The 15,982-nt window shown below is 39.1% G+C and overlaps 1 long non-coding RNA gene across 1 annotated transcript; it reads right to left on the bottom strand.

Annotated features, from left to right (window-relative positions):
* Positions 1 to 753: 753 nt before the first annotated feature.
* Positions 754 to 5,179, bottom strand: LOC136292976 (uncharacterized). The gene is made up of 3 exons (XR_010722031.1): positions 5,123 to 5,179; positions 4,277 to 4,390; positions 754 to 1,812 (listed from the first exon to the last, which is right to left on the bottom strand). It is a non-coding gene; the product is annotated as an uncharacterized lncRNA (long non-coding RNA).
* Between the last annotated feature and the right edge of the window lie 10,803 nt (positions 5,180 to 15,982).

Below are 15,982 nucleotides of genomic sequence, written 5' to 3'. Positions count from 1 at the left end.
TGAGTGAAATCTCACTGTAAATGCAAGGTATCTTTAGGTATACTAGCACCATAATTTATGGGTATTAAAACTAATAATTTTCTTCTACTTTTCCTCTAGATATGTAGGATATGAAAGGCTTCTAGAAAAAAAGGGGCTTGTAATAATATGTTTGGGGTTCTGCAGTTGAAGCACCTTTACATTTTTTTCCTGATGAATTATCTGCTATTTTCAATCACCTGGGGGACATTATCTTGATGAAGCCACTGAAATATGCTCCATCAGTCTCAAAGGGTTTTCCTAGCCTACTTTTCACCCTCATCTTGCCAATTAAGCTGCCACATTATGTATGATAGTGAGGGTCACTTGTTTTTTCCAAGTGTTGTTCTGTATTGGTGAAGATGACAGCAGCATACCGGTCTAGTGAATAATTAGAGTGTCTTAAACTCCCAAATCCCCACCTTGCTCTGCCACATACTAACTATTTTTAACCTCAGCTCCTGTATTCCAGGAGGCTACATGCATTTTTGCCAGAAAAATTCACTGTGGTATTCTGTGCTGCGTGCCTATATTTAATACTAAAGATGTCCCTGATAAAATAACTATAGAGATGATGTTGAAAAATAGGAAATATTTGAAGTAAAAAAATATGCAACACAGGGCTTGCCTCCACAGGTTAAGATGCAACATTGCTCTAGGACCTTATAGCATTATTTACACTCATAACTTACTAATTATTATTAATTATTACATAATTATTTATTTACTCTCATAAATATCAATAGGCAATCATTTTTGAATTTGCATACATCAGTTTAAACATGGTAAAAAGGCAATTCTTCTCAATGCTTTAAAACCATAAAGTGCTACTTTAATAATCCTAAAGCAGCGGTCTCCATTGCAGTCAATCAGAGTTCTATACCCAATGGCAATTATTTATTATTTTTTCAAATAACTGTCCCAGAATTTCTGCAGAGCAGCTTTGCTACTGCACAACCTCAAAACAAACTGGAAGCAGAGAACAGCACAGGTTTCCTGCAGTAAAAAACCTTTATGAGCCTAAACCAGCCTTTCCAAAAGAGAGACAAATATCCTAAATATTCAGCCTTAATCCACTGCCCAAGACATTTAACACAAAGGCTTAAAGGAAGAATTACTGATACTGGGTGAAGTTTTTAGTAAAAGGGCAGAGATGCTTCAGCTTGCCTAGCTTTCCTCGCATAGCTATTAACAATGATCACCAAAACAAAGGAGAAAATGGTACTGTAACAAAGGGATGAGTAGTGACCTTCCTTCCTCTTTTGCCTCATTTTTCAAGTTGGAACAATGATGCATCCTGTGACCAAACTCCTTAATTAATCTCTCATTCTTTACAGAGCATGAGAATTAAATTTGCAACGCAGATCAAACATTCAAAACCAAAATAAAAAATACTAGCCACCAGGAAGTACTCCAGTAGCTCCCAGTCACCTTTCTCTTATAAAATATAGCCACAGAAGTATTACTTCCCCCAGCCTCACCCTCTTCTTTGTTATGCTCTCTTCCTGAATATCAGTTCAAGGTAAGTTGTTTTGGAACTGTTATTTGTTCTTGGTTTACTCAGCTCTGGCATTATAACATCCCTTACACTGAGAAGATCACTGGACTCTTATCTCAAATAAAAGTAAATATCTATAATTTAACAGAGTTGTTCTTCTGAAGTGGATGCAGCCTGTGATTTGTGAACCAAGAGGCAGGCAACTTGTGCTGAGGCAGGGAACCACAGGTTCCACTTGTCTTATGCCTTGGGTCATCATAATCTTTCAGCCACAAGAAGTCACCTTCTTCTCAGCTCTGCTGGAAACAGAGTTATTTGTTAATTACAAAAGTTTCTGGAAATGGAAAACAGATGGCTGATTTCATAAACGGAGATATTCTGGGCAGCTGACAGCAGGATTACAACTTAAACCATGGTCTATGCCTGTTTCAAGCTATAGAGTGTTGCACGGACTCACCCAGCCCCAAATATGTAGGTGAAAAGATCCTCTCTGCCTGTAGGATATAGCACCTTATATTTTAGTGAGTTTTCTCTTTCCCCTAGTACATGAAAATTTTTCAATTCAGCATCCTTCCAAGAAGAAAATTTCAGCACTGGTTTCTATGTGTGACTTTGCCTTCTCTAGATAGGATTTCAGCTGGCAATTCTGGTTTTGTTTCTTTCCCTTTTGCTTAATAAAATTTAAAAAAATACATGTGGCAACAATCCTGAAACAGAGTGCAGGCAAAAAAAACCCAAACTCAACAAACCCATATCAATATTCATACGCTGGGCCTTCAAGATATTCTGAAATGGCATAGCAAGGGCAGTAGCAAGCAGGTAAGTTGGCTATAATGTTTATTTTAGTGATAAATCACTGTGAGATAATAATGGGAGCATATGTCTCCAACAGCTTTTCAGAAAAAGTGTTCTATTCTAAAAGTAAATAGTGGACTAAAGAGATAGTGAAGATTTATTTCCTCTTTCTTGGCAGAAATAGATTTCTTTCCTTAGCATATTAATGATGATACATTAAAAATGTTTACAAAATACCATCACTTGAAATTATGAAATGAATGTAATTAGATTGCCTACAAGCCCTTAGGGCTGTGAACACCAGCTTAAGCATTAGTGAGACAGATTGCAAGCCAGGATTCAAGTTGTTTCCCTCATGCTGAGGAGAAACGGAAACAGTAGCGCAACTGAGAGTTGTACCACTGCATGAAGTGTAAATCTGGAATATGGCAAGGAAGAAAATGTCCAGCAAAAGCTAGCACCAACCTGAAAACTCATCCACATGAACAGCGCTGCTAACTTGCATCCCTGACCAAGGTTATCCTGGGGAACCATATTTGGCAACCATGCATATTTCAAACATATTAAACATACATGCAGTTGGAGTAAAAAGATCTTTAAAAGAAGGGTAGGATGTGCCAATGACAGGAAGCCCCAAGTTTAAAACTGAGTTTGGTTTTGGGGTTTTTTGCTATGTACTCCTCTCAGTAAGTCATTTTCTCTTCTTTGTATTCTTCACATATAAGCTGATGAAAATAAAGCTTATGTACCTGTGCTTCAGAGTCATCATGCAGTATAAACAACTGATGCTCAAGCAGTTCTTTAAACACAGTCTCAATCTTTCCAAAGACTTCCTAAAAGTGTTCTGCATTTCCAAAGCAGAATATTTTAGAAGCGTCCAAAATTAATTGAGATTTAATCTCCCTTTTTCAGCTTACCTATCTGCCTATACAGTATAAAGGCAATTTCCAAACTGAATATGGTGACAATACCAAGCTGTAAATGTGAAAAACCCTTATGGCAATAATTACTTCATTAAGAACTTGTCCCAGGTCTTGGGAAACATCCAGGGGACTGGAGTTTTGTGTAAAAATTAGGTAAGCTAATGTAATGAAAGATTCTGTTACATACCTATCCCAAAAGGGATTTGAATATTAATAAATTATCAGTAAGAAGTTATAACTCTATAAAATCCCTATGGCAATGGTTTTTTTACCTAGTTCAGAAGGCGAACATCAAGCAGACTGGCATGGGCTCACATGGTGAAGAGAATTAAAAGCCATGCTGAAAAGTTGTTTTGCTTCTTGTGAATCATCCACCCAGTGCAATTGGTAAAAGGTATGTAAGAAAATGTAACGAAATGTAGTATAATGGATGACTCTATTACATGTTAGAGACTGAACAAGGGTCATATTTACAGTGCAATGTGAACTTTCAATTTCATACAGTAAGTCCAGACATATATGAGCAGCTGAGTACTGCAGACAAACTCTCAAAACAGGAGGAGCATACACTCCTACAGGAGTTACACTGTGTGCAATAGGCTTTTATACTCAGTGCACACCAAGCAGGAAACACCTTCCCGTGCAAATTTGAGAGGTTGCAAGTGCCCTTTCTCCCCTCAGGCTGCAGAGCTGTGTCCCTGGACTGCCTTCTCCCTGGGTAGGCATCACTCACAGACACCAATAAAATGGGGTTTTAGCAAGTTTGTGACAACTGCTGAGATACAGAAGACACATAACAGATTCTACATCCACCTGGTCAGCATAGTTCCCACCTGAAATTGTATTCATTATTGCAAAGCAGAACATCCAAACAGAAGCACTGGACTTCACGTGAACAATTGCACACTAAATCAGAGTTTCTGTATTAGATGTGCCACTGTGGACAGGCAGAAGACAAAAGCAGAATATTTCACCAGAGAGTCCACAAACAAATCAGTAGATCTGAAATGCTCTCCCACAACCTGCATCACCAGCATCTTACCTTATGCTGCTCCTCTTGGATGCACAAGAAATCCTTTCAGCAGGTATCCGAGTGTCATCTAATTCAGCAGCCAATTCCACAAAGTAGTTTCTTTGTGCTACTTATTGCCACCTCCTTAAACATTTTTACACTTAGTTAGAGCCTGCCTCAAAACCTGGAGCTCTCCAAACTGAGAAAGACAAGTGTACTAAGAGCAAGTCCAAAGGGTTTTTTTCCAATTAGCATGGACACATGCCACAGCACTCAGGGTATGGCTTTTGCTGAAGAATGAATGCATCAGCCTAGAGTTAGTGAAAATAGAGCTAAATTAACACCAGCATTTAGAGGATTTCTCATGTAAACAACAAAACTACAGGATGAAGGAGTCACTTTGCTTCTTCGTTAATTCAGTGTTTCCCTTCATTACTGTTTAAAATCCATCTTGCTTTCCTATACCTTTGTGGATTGCAGGAGCACTACACACTTTAACTGGCACTGCATTTATTTTCTGTGTTTCAGCAACAGTACCTTATCGTCTGATATTCTTGTAAAAGATAAATTTCCGTTATCTATATAACTAACCTCAATGTGGCTAGAGAGAACTGAAAAGAACAGAAAAAAAAGTATCAGATTACTAGAAGTTAAAAAACAACAAGCAAACAAAAACCTTACCAGTTTTAGTCCTTTACAACTAAAGCATTCTCAGTCTCTACCAGACATGTTAGAAACACTTAAAAGCACTTCCCAGATATCAAGAAGTGTAAATTTTCTCTCCTGTAAACTTAGCACTAAAGAAATGGAGCAGAAAAAGCTTGAAATTACAATTCCTAATCATTATTTTCTTACTTTTATATGAGGAACACTTACCCCACTGAGTTCTTAAACATGAGCTTCTTGAGTTCCTATTACCCATTTGAGTTTATTTCAAGGACTAAATCAAGGTGCTTATTACCCAAGGTTCCTATTTACCCATTTGGGTCTGATTTCAGGTGTCAGCTCTTAACCTGTAGTTAAGAGGATTAGGGTTGTACCTTCATCTCCATGGAATTTGCACAAAATCATAATGCATCTGGTTTCAGAGAATAATCTCAAACAGCCATGCTTGCCACTTAGTACAGGTCCTGTGTCCTCATCACACTAAAACCAGATGGATGTGCAAGCCCCAGTCTTCCTGTTTTGACCTGATAAGGTTGTCCAGCTGACTGGGACAGGAGGACGCCACAGTGCTATGGCCTCTGAGACAGAGGTGTAGAAACAGTTTGTATTAAACAAACTGGGAAAATGTATTTGTTTAGCTGCTCCAACATGGAAAGAGATCCTCTTGCAACAACACAAATTTATCTAGTTTCAGATCAAGCAACTCTTCATTTCTGTATCAGGCTCTTTTGAGGGAAGTCAAGACACTCACTTGGGGTACCACCACTTGACCACGTGCTTTCCTCAGGTGACTGTTTCCTGCAATTCATGTTTCCCTGGGCATAACCATTCAGCTTTGGCAGCTGTGGAGTTTCAGGGCTCATCTCTAGAACTGTATGGAATATCTAGGGTAGCTCAGTCCAATACATGCTGCCTCTTGTTGAAGGTTCCTCACTTTCCATCTTTGTACCTCAGGATGTGTTCAGTTATCTCTTGTAGCCTCCAAGAAAGGCAAGAGGGCTGGGCTGGTCCAGGGCTCTGGGCAGCTCAGCTGCTGTGAGTCCCCTCTGTTCTGCTTGAAAAGAGGCATCTCTTTGTGCTTTGGAGTACCCAAAATTAGAATACCAAGTGAGATGTGGAACCACCAGACAATAGTTATCTCCTGCTGTGCATGGAAATGTGCTCTATGGAGTAGCAGCAGAAAATACTAAAAGCAGATCATCTAAGAATAACATTATTGTTGTGGTTCGATGCTTTCCTGGGAAATATTTAATTCTTGCATTCCAACAATGCAACCTAACTCAATCTCCAGTGAGAACTTTGTATCTCCTGGCATATAGGATTAACAAAAAAACAGAGGAGAGCTCCTCCTCCATTTTGTGAGTTGAAAATTAAAACATGGCCATTCAGAAGTATCAGAGGACTTAAAAGCACCACAGAGTGCTGCAGTTCACCTGGAAAATCTATTTTAAGAAATAAAATATTTTACAAGAGTGTAAAAAATACCCTCCCCTGAGGGAGGGACATGAGTTGCATTTACAGCATATCTATATCCAAATTTGAAGGATCCGTACAGAGGAGCCTTGTAAGCAGGCATCTATATTTTCTGAGCCTTTGGATATATATTTTTGATCAGAATTGTCTCTTTTCTTGTTTTGTGTTCCAATGCTCCTCTGAGGCTATTCATGTACCAGACTGGCTTGAAGTGGTACATCTGTTCCTTCATTATGCTCTGCTCAGGTCTTTAAATACCTGGAGCAAACCCCAGACTCCAGATTTACCTGCTATTTTAATATAGCTGAACTATCTTTTCTCTACTTGGCAGTCACTGTTATTGCACAGGCTGTATAGTTGAAGATCATAAATTTTTCTTTGTGCCCAATAAATGTATTCTTTCAGTAGGCTAATGCTTGTATCCTGCAATTATTCCAAACAGGTGGGCACTCTGACACTTGCCATTAGCCAGCCCTCAACACACAAATGTATTGATCAAGGCAAAGATGCACTTCTGACTTGTGCTAATCAATGTATCAGTTCTCCAAGGGTTTTTACAGTGTAATGAGCAGGAAATATATATACCACTGCTAAGTTTCTCTCTCTTCAGGGAGCAACCTAGTGCACTTATAGAAGAGCTGATGTACTGATTCACAGTAAAGTGAAATGACATCTCCAAATAAAATTTTAATCTTAAGTATGTATGTAAAGTTTTGAGGAAGACTGATGGGCAAACTTGCAAAGTTTGCAGAATTATAGGACTTAATATACAGCTAAGGAGCGCCTATGCAATTGTACCTTTTACTTTTGAGCTTTCCAAAGTTAACTAGAGTTCAACCCGGCTTCAGACACCCTGCCCCCCCACCCCCCAAGGAAGCCAAATGATACCACATGAAGTGGGTTCTTAATGAGGAATTAGTAGTTTCTGTTCCCACCAAGAGTATTCTTGAGCTTTTAGCTTTCAGAGGCGATATTCTCAAACTCTGTATTAGTGGCTGATCTTTAATTTACATGCTTTGCCTTTGGTTTTGGTAGTGCAGCTCTGTGTTAACAGTGTCAACAACAGTTACACACTGTCTGTTTATTTTCCTAAACGAGCAAGTCAGTTCTCTGCACACAGCCATGAAACCAAAGCTTGCTGAAGACTGGCATTGTAATCACACTGCACTCAAATTTACATTTAAGACTGAAGACCTCTTATTATTATTACTAGATTTGTTAAGCCTCTCTCCACTGGTTCTTTCATTCATTGTTCAGAGAATCACACAACTTATCTCCAATCAGTGGCGTGATTTCTCACCTTCAGTAAAGTTTGATGTGCTGTTTCTGGAAAAGCAGCAGATAAAGGGCTTTAATAAGCTGCACTCAGGATTCTGAGACAGTGCAAACCAGTGCTGACTCTGGGGGAGGTCATGAAGAGTGTCTAAGGTTACCTAAGGTTTAAGTAGCACATCAAAAAATGGCATAGAGGGGAAAAAAATCTGCTAAGAACTTTTGTTTACAGTGAACCAGTTAACCTGAAACAGATGATAAAAAGTATACTACAAGCAATCCCTGCAGTTTTTACTGTAGTGTCATAGCCATATTCTGCTCATAATGACAGGGTGGGAATTCAATAACTATCTTTTTTTTTTTTCTGGATCTCAAAGTCCAAACACCAAATATGCTCATTTGGTTCTTAAGTATCTCTGAACCAATGGTAACCAAACCAGACATTTTTATAAAGCCTTCTGATACCTGGATGCTTATACCAGTTTTATGTAGACGTACAACAACACTATCACTACCTGACCCATTTCTCATTGCTTACTCTTTTCAGGGGGCAAAACTCCTTCTGAGAGGCACAAAAGGAACCTAGGAATTCTTAATTTCAAAATTGAATGTGTAATCCACCAGCACAGCATGAGTCATATATTTGAACGCCCAGTGTACACAGGCATAAGTGTACAACTGCAAGCAGCTAATGGGTTTACTCTCTAAATGGAGGAAGTCAGCAGCTAATCTGAGGGCCTGGGGTTCAAATGCTACCCATGACCCAACTTAAATTATTGTTTTATTAAGCAAAGACTTAAACATGATTGATATAGAGTAAGCTATTTAATCTGCCATTATAGAATGATTAACATTCATCCATCTGTTCTATAATCAAAGATGTTAATAAAGTTATGAAGATAATAGTATAACAAGTGTTTTTGCTAATCCCAAATTGTTGGGATAGTTCTCATCTGGAAGCAGTGAGGGACACAGCAGGGGTAAGAGTCCATCTCTATTAGGAGTGATTAGTACAACTTTAAGCTATAATTGCTTGGATACATTCACACAGAAGACTGCTACCCAGCCATTAAATATCCTTAAGAGGATGATCTTTTGTACCAAGAGGTCCAGCAGTTTTTCTGACTTTCTGACAGTTGGGAAGTTTATCTCCACTGAGTGCCTAAAGGGTGACTCACACATACAAAATGCTTCAGAGGTGACAATTTAAAAAAAAAAAAAAAAAAAAAAAAAGAGAGAGAGAGAGAGAGAAGTTGGTACATCATCTTTCCAAGCATATTTCTCTAAGGGGATGCCCAGCAGTTATGTGGCATGAAGGTTTTACTGAGCTGAAGGCACCTTATGCAGCCTACTGTCTCCACAGTCACCCTGGAGAATCAAGTCACCCTGGCTGTTTGGCATTGCCACTGGCAAATCAGCTAGAACAAAACCTGTGGAAAACATGTGACATCTCAGGGGAATGTCTTCCTCCCTTGCTTCTGAAAACCATGGTGTGCAGCCACATCATGCCATCGTTGGGTGCCTGCCAGGAAGAGCTCCAGGCAGGAAAGATCTGGCAGCTCGTGGGTATCTCTTGATAAAACAGCAAAACAGTGACACCTTATCCCTTCCACAGGGCTTGTGCACTCTCTTCCTCAGTCACGTCATGCTTGCAGTTAGTTTGCCTAAACATTCATGAAAAGTACGCTGAGGTCTAGAACTTGGGAAAAATCTCTTCTCTCTCTTTGCACAGACGTGCAAAGAGAGAATTCAAAAGGTAAAACCGATATTTCAAGATAGCAAGAACCGCATTTGCAAGACTGTGAGTTTGCGAAAAGTTATCAACACAATGTGCAGACAAAAGAGTTTTGACAATCTTTTCTGGATACTGAGTTTAATGGCCAGTTTTGATTTCTGAGAAGAGCTGAAGGTACTCCCAAAGGTGCTACTACAATTTAACCACACTTTGAAATGATGAAAACACCACTAGAGGGCTATGAAGCAATAAATAATCATGTCTTCGTAAGTGATCAACCTCAACAACCACATTCCACACATTCTGATTTCCTCAAAACTCAGGTTTCTGGTGACTTGGATGGACTTTCCTCTCATTTTCCTTTTAAAATTTAAATTGTCCTGAAATTAGTATTTTTCTATTTGGCATAAAATTTTAAAATAGTATCTCCTTTCTCTCTGTTTTTTTTTTTGTTTGTTTTTGCTTTTTTTGTTGTTTTGTTTTTGTTTTTGTTTTTTGGTTTGGTTTGTTTTTGGGTTTTTTGTGTGTGTGTTTTTTTGTTCTGTTTTTTTTTTTTTTTTGCTATGTGAAAAGCTTGAATCATATATCTTCCTCAGCTTTATTTTTAGTAGGCTAGACAAACCTTGTAGACCTGGAACACACCCACGTTCTGAAACACAACAACACACAGAAACATGGAGGGAATGCTGAACATTTAGATCTTCACTAAATCTGTTGCATTGGTGGCTTGAACTTGTACATTATGACTGATTAAAGGGTACCTTCACTTCATCTGATGTTTCTAATGGAATTCCAGATTACATCTAGAGTTCTTTTAAATGCTGCATTTAGTTTTAGTTCAAACTTTTATTTCCCTAAGTTCTGACTGTATGATAGTCCGGACATGTTCCAAACCATCAACGCCTTCAAAATTTGCATCATCTGCAGGGATGCAAATGAAAACATCTGTTTTGCATCAAGGTAGTCTTAAAAACATTTTTTCAGCCCTTTATATTCGATCAGCCTTTCAACCAATACCCTCTTTCCAAGAATTTTTCCTTTCAGCTCAGCTAAATATCTACCCTTTAGCCAGTTTCTTGCTTGTCTTATTCTTTTTCCAATGTTTTATCGACATTTTTGAGACACTTGACTAAAACATTAGCTCAGCTGCTGCATCTATACCTTTTACTCACATTACCACATTCTACTTTTCAGGCTTTTTACCTTTAGGGTTCTCAACTTTTCATGAGACTGCTTCTTATGCATTAACAACCAGAACTGAAGGAGAGCGAAAGGGCAACAAAAGCACGCTCATCTAGGAAAAAATTAAAAAAAAGGAAATATTTATTCTTTCTTCAAAATTCTGAATGCTTTTAGGACTTAATATAAATGCTCAAAGTAGAATGCAGAAATCAGACATAATTATTAAGATATGAAATTAAGACATGTAAAATAGAAATATTAAATCTAGAGTCATCTAGAAACTTCTCCAATGCCTTTCTAAGATTGCTGCCCTCTGTTCATGTCCTTATAGGCTTTAATGAGTTTCAAACTTTCTATTCAATGTTCCTAAGGAAGAACTGAACAGAACCTGAGCCAAGACTACAGTTAGTTTTGACATCTTATTTACTCAATAGTGAGATAACTTTCAAAGATAAAATATCTGCTTTAGTTTTCCCTTCTAAATAAGTAGGCTTTGTAGGTTTTTTCCTACTTACCTCCTTTCCTGTTTGCAAGTTGCATCCATTACTGCCACAATGAAGGTTTATCTTGTGGGCAGAGAATCAACATTCATGTGTTTACCTACAAAGGGAAATAAAGGGGAATTGGCTTTCTATCTTTTTCCACCAACTGTGGAATCAGCACCTAAGCCTTACTTTATTTTATCAAAAAGTCAAATATATTTAGAATTCTATTCTTACCTTAATTTAAATTTTACGTTACTTACTCTGGTAACTGTTTTGTTATATTTGGAAAGCATCTCTAAGCTGCAGGTTCTTGATGCAGCTGTAAAAATGAAGCCTTTCAATTTGTAAACAAGTTAAACCAGATAACTGCAATATAAGCAAAATATCTGTCTCTTTCTCCTGCCCTACAAAGAAGAGCAAGTGCTCAGATCTGCATATGTATCAAAGAGATAAGCATCCATGCATTGAAGTGAATGCAATAGAGGGGGTCATATGGCACCTAGTTCTGATGAAATAAAATGCTTCTGTGGTCAAGTGTTGTTTCTACTGCTTTGACGGCTATAGAAAAAACCACTTGTTTAAGAGGAAAAGGTGCTATATGCCATAAAACTGCAAAGCCTTCCTACCCTGCCTCTGCAAGCAGATGGTTATGTCAATTACTGGGTCTATACACAAAATCTATCATGAATTGTCTCTGCAACTAGATGTTGTTCCAGCAAAATGAAGATTTGTAACACACTACATCAGGTCCAGCTTAAACCCTTTACCTCCTAGTAGAAATAACCTGATACAGGAGTAGCCTGCATTCTGGATTGCCATTGCTAAAGCTTTCCGAAGGTCTTATCCATTTGCCTCATTGCAAAAATCATCAAGTGTCAAGTATTCTCTGTGTCTCTGAGCACTGAGTTACAGTCTGGATTAGAGCCTGAATCCTGAAGATGATAAGTGGTCTCATTGCTGCTCTGTTTAGACAGCGTGAGATTGAGACCTTTTGTTTCAGCCTTTCCATAAAACACAGAAATAAATGGAGCAGTTTATTCTGCAAATATCCTTGAATTCCCAGAGCTTTCTGCATCATCCCTGGGGTAAGTATCACACCTACTCCCTGCAGTAATATTCCAGCCTTAAAGATTTGGGCTGAGCTGGAGCAGTTAAGACTCACAATCCTTTTCATTGTTTGTGAGTCAGCCAAGGTGGCAACTTAATACCTTTGCTAAAAAGCCAACTGGCCAGGTACAATGCCTATATACTGACAAACCAGAGTACTGTGGCTTCCTACAGATGAAATTACACTCTTAACAGTGATCAGGAGCATATGGTTAATTGTAAGCTTGAGGTTTACAAAACAGTCAATGGTAGATATTGGTAGTATTCAATCTCTTCCCATTTCTTCATCTTTCAGCAGAAAAATTTCCCATTGCAGTGGATCACAAAATGGGAAATAAATATAATCTATCAACACATCAGAAGCACTCTGAACAGGAAAAATTGCTAAGCAGCTCACATTATAAAAACTAAATATTGGACCAAAACACTGAATGCTTTGCAGAGTTTTCACTTCATTTTACGAAAGAGATTAACTGGATTCAAGGTGGGCTTGCAGACAGGCTATTGTAAATTGGACCAGAAATCATCAGCCTCCTACAGTCTGAATTTGACCCCATTATATTAAACAAAGAGCCCTGAGAAATAATTGAGCTGGGAGCTGCACAACAGCCTAAACCCCTGCTGGCTGACAGTGTCCAGCAGAGAACAAATGAACCCACTACTAATGGTAGTCAACAGCTTCTTCAGAAGACTGAACTTATCAGCCTCTAAAGAAAAAGCATTATTCTGCATAGTCCTTAAACAACCAACATGATGGAGAAAGCTGGCCAAATTCTCAGCTCCTGTAGATTGCTAAAGCTCTCCTGAAATCAAAAGACCATTGAGAATTTAGATTATGACCTTGTCAACTTCCCTTACCAAAATAAGTATGTGAGAAGAGTAACAAACAAGCTCCAACATTATTCTGTGTGTAGGACCTAGCATTGGCATTACAGATGGAAGGATCTCTCAGCAGTCTGGGTGCAATGACAGTCCCCAGAAGCACTGATGCACGATTATCATACGTTATCATGCACATGGGTTGACTGAACAGGTGTGCTCCTCCCCAGGTGGATGTGTAGGTCTCTAACGTGCCAATAGCTCATCAGAAAACATTGTCACAGGCTCTGAAGTTAGTTCTTCCCCAGTGATGGCAGCTGTTGGAGAGATGGAGGCAAGATCAGCTTTTTTCACTTCTGCATTTTTAACATAGTTGAGCATTAAGTAGTTCCTGTTCTAGAATAAATAGTGTAGATTCACTGCTATGTGCTTTACAGGCATAATAAGGTGTGCTATGAATCTACAAACATAGAAGTCGTAGTGACTTTCTGGCAGTGGTCACCGCTATCAACTATGGTTGGTGACATTCATGCTGCAAGTCAATGAAATAAAAAACAAGCTTCCTACCTAAATTAGCTGGAATACAAAGTCCAGCTGTTATGGGGATAAAAGAAAATCAAATAAGCCATTCTCCATTTAAACTCCCCAGCACACTATGATTTCTCTCTGAACTTGCCACATCTCAAAAAAATGCTTCCAGAATGCTTGTAGAAGTCAATAGAGTAGGTAATTAAACCAGAACCTGAAGGTCCTTCCCCAAGCCAAGCCTGACCTGCTCCTCACACAGTGCTCAAGCAGCTTCCCCTGAGGCAGGACAGACACAGACCCTGGGTGACTCTGCTCTCTGCTGAGCACTTGGCTATGGACAGGGCAAACCCTTCTGTCTAGTCAGATACCGTGGTGGGGAGGAGGTCCTCTCTTCCCACCTGAGGCAGTTTCAAGATTCACTCCTTTCTCCACAGAGGAATGTGAGCTGTCTGCAGGGCATGATTTTTACAGGGTTTATACTGGGGAAGAGGGTGGCCAGCACAAAAACCTTAGCTAATCTGCAAAAAGAGCTTGTATTTGCTGGGAGTGTCTTGCATTTTGTGAGAAACTTGGTTTATATTTGAACTCTCACAGTGAACATTTTTTACTTGACAAATTGATTAGTTAAGGTTTCTCAGGTTCTTCCAAACACCCTTCTGAGTACTGGAACTTGTCGTGAAGGTCTGAATCTCAGCACAGTCTGATGCAGAGACAGTGTATCGTCTGCAGCATGTATGCAGGGTACACTGATAATTCTGGTGCCACACACAAGGTCAGTCTGATTAGAACTCTTTTGCCGTAATCTGTGTTTTGTCTTTTTTCCTGCAACTCATCAGAGAATCTCAGAATTAATTAAATCTCTTGATGTACTTAGACAGTTTGTGGAATAAGTGGTAAGATGTTAGAGATACTGAACTTGTTCATTTGATTTCATCTCTGTAACCTGAGCTCCAATTTAACACTGTACTCCTACCCTCTTGAAGATTAATTACTGCATGAGTTAGCAAGTCATCTCACCAGCTTTCATTTGTGAAGAGTGTAAGTCAGTAGAAATGTAATTCAGGTATTACTTTGGCTTTGTACATGACCGGTGAAAATTCAAAGATTTAGCAGTTAAATATATTTAACACTACAACACTCTTTTCTTGAAGCCAACTCTAGGGCCAACTCAAGCATGGTTACAGGTGAAGGAATATGACTAACATTTGAATTCAGCTTTCAGTTCTCTCAGTATAGACAAACTCAGCTACAGCTCCCAGTATCAGAGGAGTTTTCAGGATTTACACCCGTATTAGTGAAGAGAGAGTAATTCTTTTTTTTTTTTTTTTTTTTTTAAAGTATATCACAACTTTGTGGAAATAACAGCCTTAACATTGGCAGGAGCATCACAGGAGTGATTTTACTGTTATAGCATGTGACTGTCCTGTTCCTGCTGGCTCTGCAGCTCTGAGCTCCAGGGTCCCAAGGTGTCCTGTTCACAGATATCTCTGCTCTGGACCCTTCATCTCTCTAAATAAGATGAGGTAAATGGAGAACTTAGTAAGACTCCATGTTCTTATAGCTCTGCCATGAGGACAATCCAGTGAAGGGGACAAGCTGGCATCAGCCTTGTGTTTGTGCCAGAAATCCAATTCTGGTAGCAAAAAACTCAACAGTTTGAAAATATAACAAGGTAGAGACATAGGAAAGCAAAGGGGTACAGATAAACTCTTCAGTTTAAGAATGACACATTCAAGAAGCTTTAGGTTGTTGGACAGTAAGTTCGTTTGGAAGTTCATGACCAAAATTGAATTAATTCTAATTTTTCAGGCACTCAAAGAAGTATATTTTCTCATCAAAATGAAATTGATTAATCTCCATCTATTTTCAGAACTGCATAATAGGTGCAAATCTACCCTTAAACACAGCTGAGGTTGTAGATTGCCTTGATTAATGTACTGAAGTCCAGCAAACTCCACCACTAGCCACATACAGAAAGGTTCAGAAAGATGTTACATGCAAGCCCAGGTAAACCTAAGTCTGCATTGCAGCTTCCACAAAGGTCCTTTCCTCACTTCCAAGAGCAGACAACCGCCCCGGGTAACCTTGGCACTTGCCACAACTACACCTCGTAGAACAAAAAGCCCTCCAAACCTATGCTTCCTGATGTGCAGAGACCCACCTCAGCCCTAGTGGGCACTTGTTTTGCCAAGGAAACACTTACCCATCCCTAGGATCATTGTAGTTCTTACATTACTGTCAATACTGTCATTACTTCTTGCAAGGCCTGTTAACCTGGTTATTCTGCTAATGGCACCAACATTCCCACCCTCAGTATCTGATACACAGCATTTACACAGTCTGTGCACAACACAGACACCAGTTATTCTTTCCTAGAAGGCCTTGTCCCAGGAGGGCCAAAGGTGGCTCCTCAATTTATACCTTTAGGGTTAATGGATTTTTCCAAGGGATTGTTGCCCCTAGGATTCA

Source organism: Chamaea fasciata, unplaced genomic scaffold (assembly GCF_029207755.1).
Source record: "Chamaea fasciata isolate MVZ Bird 193981 ecotype frontalis unplaced genomic scaffold, bChaFas1.0.hap1 SCAF_8, whole genome shotgun sequence".
NCBI classification, from domain to species: Eukaryota; Metazoa; Chordata; class Aves; order Passeriformes; family Sylviidae; genus Chamaea; species Chamaea fasciata.
The sequence above is the reverse complement of the archived record's forward strand: the minus strand, read 5'-3'. Positions and strand labels throughout refer to the sequence as shown.